Source organism: Aegilops tauschii, chromosome 5 (genome assembly GCF_002575655.3).
Source record: "Aegilops tauschii subsp. strangulata cultivar AL8/78 chromosome 5, Aet v6.0, whole genome shotgun sequence".
Lineage (NCBI taxonomy): Eukaryota > Viridiplantae > Streptophyta > Magnoliopsida > Poales > Poaceae > Aegilops > Aegilops tauschii.
The window spans coordinates 356187520-356192461 of NC_053039.3; the positions used below are offsets into that span (position 1 = coordinate 356187520).

A 4942-nucleotide genomic window follows, 5' to 3' on the forward strand; every position below is an offset into this window, starting at 1 on the left:
ACTCGGTTACAAAACATGATCATCTCATACAATAAAATATAGCATCATGCCTTGACCATATCACATCACAACATGCCCTGCAAAAACAAGTTAGACGTCCTCTACTTTGTTGTTGGAAGTTTTACGTGGCTGCTACGGGCTGAGCAAGAACCGTTCTTACCTACGCATCAAAAACCACAACGATAGTTTGTCAAGCTGGTGCTGTTTTAACCTTCGCAAGGACCGGGCGTAGCCACACTCGGTTCAACTAAAGTTGGAGAAACTGACACCCGCTAGTCACTTGTGTGCATAGCACGGCGGTAAAACCAGTCTCGCGTAAGCGTACGCGTAATGTCGGTCCGGGCCGCTTCATCCAACAATACCGCCGAACCAAAGTATGACATGCTGGTAAGCAGTATGACTTATATCGCCCACAACTCACTTGTGTTCTACTCGTGCATATAACATCTACGCATAAAACCAGGCTCGGATGCCACTGTTGGGGAACATAGTAATTTCAAAAAAATTCCTACGCACACGCAAGATCATGGTGATGCATAGCAACGAGAGGGGAGAGTGTGTCCACGTACCCTCGTAGACCGAAAGCGGAAGCGTTAGCACAACGCGGTTGATGTAGTCGTACGTCTTCACGATCGGACCGATCAAGTACCGAACGCACGGCACCTCCGACTTCAGCACACGTTCAACTCGATGATGTCCCTCGAACTCCGATCCAGCCGAGCTTTGAGGGAGAGTTCCGTCAGCACGACGCCATGGTGACGATGATGATGTTCTACCGACGCAGGGCTTCGCCTAAGCACCGCTACGATATGACCGAGGTGGATTATGGGGGAGGGGGGCACCGCACACGGCTAAGAGATCCAAGGGATCAATTGCTGTGTCTCCAAGGGGTGCCCCCTCCCCGTATATAAAGGAGTGGAGGAGGGGGAGGGCCGGCCCTCTCTATGGCGCGCCCTAGGAGGAGTCCTACTCCCACCGGGAGTAAGATTCCCCCCTTCCAAGTAGTAGGAGTAGGAGTCAAGGAAAGGGGAGAGAAGAGAAGGAAGGAGGGGGCGCAGCCCCTCCCCCTAGTCCAATTCGGACTAGGCCTTGGGGGGCGCCCAGCTCTCCTCTCTCTTTCCCCTAAAGCCCAATAAGGCCCATATACTCCCCAGCGAATTCCCGTAACTCTCCGGTACTCCAAAAAATACCCGAATCACTCGGAACCTTTCCGATGTCCGAATATAGTCGTCCAATATATCAATCTTTACATCTCGACCATTTCGAGACTCCTCGTCATGTCCCCGATCTCATCCGGGACTCCGAACTACCTTAGGTATATCAAAACACATAATCTCATAATATAACCGTCATCGAACTTTAAGCGTGCAGACCCTACGGGTTCGAGAACAATGTAGACATGACCGAGACACGTCTCCGGTCAATAACCAATAGCGGAACCTGGATGCTCATATTGGCTCCCACATATTCTACAAAGATCTTTATCGGTCAAACCGCATAACAACATACGGTGTTCCCTTTGTCATCAGTATGTTACTTGCTCGAGATTCGATCGTCGGTATCTCAATACCTAGTTCAATCTCATTACCGGCAAGTCTCTTTACTCGTTCCATAATACATCATCCCGCAACTAACTCATTAGTTGCAATGCTTGCAAGGCTTATAGTGATGTGCATTACCGAGTGGGCCCACAGATACTTCTCCGACAATCGGAGTGACAAATCCTAATATCGAAATACGCCAACCCAACAAGTACCTTTGGAGACACCTGTAGAGCACCTTTATAATCACCCAGTTACGTTGTGACGTTTGGTAGCACAAAAAGTGTTCCTCCGGTAAACGGGAGTTGCATAATCTCATAGTCATAGGAACATGTATAAGTCATGAAGAAAGCAATAGCAGAATACTAAACGATCGTGTGCTAAGCTAACGGAATGGGTCAAGTCAATCACATCATTCTCCTAATGATGTGATCCCGTTAATCAAATGACAACTCATGTCTATGGCTAGGAAACATAACCATCTTTGATCAACGAGCTAGTCAAGTAGAGGCATACTAGTGACACTCTGTTTGTCTATGTATTCACACAAGTATTATGTTTCCGGTTAATACAATTCTAGCATAAATAATAAACATTTATCATGAAATAAGGAAATAAATAATAACTTTATTATTGCCTCTAGGGCATATTTCCTTCAAAATCTGCTGTGGAAAAACAGCTGTGGCAAATCTGATGTGAAAAAGATGTAGGTCATTTGCCAAACCAGCTGATACAGCTTTTTCAGATTTTGGCCCGCAGCGGAATCAGATTTTGGAAAGCACGTCCTGGGCTGTTTCCGCTTTTGGTTCAGATTTTGGCAGCAGATTTCTAGAATCGGATTTTGCTGGGTTCGCCCTTTGGTTCAGATTCTGCTGCGCGACAGCGGAATCCGTCGATAAAAGCTGAACCAAACAGGGCCTTACCATTGCTAATGGTGATGGTCGCCAATCTATAAAGAGATCCATGTCAACCTCATCACATGGGTGGCCAAGCCACACCCAAGCTATCTCTGGTTAGATCCAAATCTATGGTCAAAGGAGTCGAAGGGCACACGCAAATTTGTCCAAGTCAAGGATCCCGAGGCCACCGAACTCCTTGGGCCTACAAACTTGCTCCCATTTGACTTTGCACCTACCACCTGAGACCTTGTCCATTCTTGCCCAAAGGAAGCCCAGCTCTATTTTGATGATAGCCTTCATTGATCCTTTGGGAAGGATCATGGGAATGATATGATAAAAAGAATGTGGGGATATAACAGACTGAACCAAGGAGTTTCTTTCTGCCACCGTGACATGCATGCCATCCCGCTTCACTAGTTGCTTGCCACTTTGTCATGCAAGTGCTGAAAATCAACCGCCCTTAGTCGGTGCATGGAGAGTGGAAGCCCGAGGTATCAAAACGGGAAAGTGGCCCTAACCACTAGGAAGCCAAGGAGAACATCACCGAGGTCAACGTCTGAACAACGAAATGGAGCCACCAATCTATTGTTTTCTTCTGATTGCACAACTATCTTGAAAGCTCCCCTTTTGTACCTACTAATACTACATATCCTATATCTAGACCGGATCCTTTTTTGTGGATTTTTAGAGTTTTTCCTGCAGTAAAAATTGGGCCAATTAGGTGTTGACACACCAATTAGTGGAGGACCTGGCTGTGTAAGTCTTTGGGTGTGTTTAGTGATTATGGTTTAGATTCAGGTCATTCTCTTTGCCGGCATGTGCTGTGAGCAGGTACGGCTATGGTTGCATGTGCATCTACATTTGTACACGTCTGTTGTAACGTGTGGGCGCCGCTATTTTGTTAAAAAAATCAACTCATCTAGATAAGCGGCTGCAGATTAGCCGGTGCCGCTTATACGGCAGCTTCTGTGCGCCGCTTTGAACGGGCGTACTAGATATTTTGCTTGCCGTAAATACGTGTCCGGCTTTCCCGTTTGTGTTGGCCAGTTTAGAGATTGCCACGTTTTTTATTGGCTTGAGTTTTCATTAACATGTGCAGTTTTCAGGCGGTACCGCTTAGATGGTGTGTTCTCGATGCTCCCTCGATCAAGTGCTCTGGTTCTTTCCTGACGCTTTTCCCCCACTCGGGGTTCTATATATATTGCATCAGCCCGATGTTTCTCTTTGTCCTGCGTGTGGTGCTATCTGATCGTCATTAGTGATGGCCCGTGATGGTTCTGGTCGCGGGTGTCCCCGTCGTCGGGGTCGCCCCCCCGGGATTCGAGCAGCCGTTATTAATCGTGTGCGTACTGGGGGAGGTGCTGCCGTTGCTCGAGGTCGTGCTGCAAATAGGGTCGAGGCTGCTGTTGATGATCAACTGTTGGGAGTTCGTCCATCACGTCGGGGCCTTCCTGCAGTACAGTTGCCGGTTTGTTTGGCCTCTACTATGAGTTATTTTCCTTCTTTTTTTATGTGTCACTGTTGTTTATTTATGTAGTTCTTTGATTTTTATTTGTAGGGGTTGGATCTAGAGCTGATAATTTGTCTGCTGATGACTTATGCCGTCGACGTCGGGAGATTCGTCCGGGAAACTGCCCCGTTAACCCCACAGTTGGCAATTATGTGTTTTGTTGCTTTGTTTGGTTGATGTAGGTACTTTATTTAGGCATTGCTGATATTATTTTTTTGTAGGTCATCCTGCTATTTCTTTTGTCAGTCCTTCGCATGTGTTCCACGGTAATTGTTTTTTAGGATTATATTATTGTATCGATGTGATTTTAGGCAAATTTTGCCTGTCATCGAGGGCGGTACGAAAGAGGATATTATTGATGCATCATTGATTTCTTCTTTGCTTTGGCCATACATTAAAGTTCGTAAACTTCATACAAATATGCGGCTTTGCAATGCGTTCTAAGGGTGATGATTCTTCTCCGTCATGTATTTCTATCCCTGAAGATATTTTGTTATTTCCCACAATAGATCATATGGAAGCTGCTGTGGACAACGTATACGATATGTTCTATTTGAAGTATAATGATGCTGATTATTTATCACGCCGTGTTATTGTTTGTCCGACCAATTCAGTTGTGGATAAAATAAATGATGTTGTCTTTAAGTGTGTACGTGGAGTTCTACGGACTGCCTAAGTTATGATTCTATATCAAAATCTACGGATCCCGTTGATGAAGTATTGAACCCTATTACTACAAATAATATTCCTCATCATAAGATTTCTCTCAAAGTTGGGAGTTCCTATTATGCTTCTTAGGAATATTAATCAATCATTGGGTTTGTGCAATGGAACACGATTGATTATTACTCGACTAGGTGACAGGGTTCTAGAAGGAGAAATTATCACTGGTTCTAATAAAGGGCAGCATGTATCCGTTCCACGTATAGTTTTGAACTCAGCGGGATCTAAGTGGCCTTTTACACTTTGACGGTGTCAATTTGCAATAAGGT

At 45.5% G+C, this 4942-nt stretch overlaps 1 long non-coding RNA gene across 1 annotated transcript; it reads left to right on the top strand.

Annotated features, from left to right (window-relative positions):
* Positions 1-3520: 3520 nt before the first annotated feature.
* LOC120965156 (uncharacterized) lies at positions 3521-4595 on the top strand. The gene is made up of 2 exons (XR_005757466.2): positions 3521-3908; positions 3999-4595. It is a non-coding gene; the product is annotated as an uncharacterized lncRNA (long non-coding RNA).
* Positions 4596-4942: the final 347 nt, after the last annotated feature.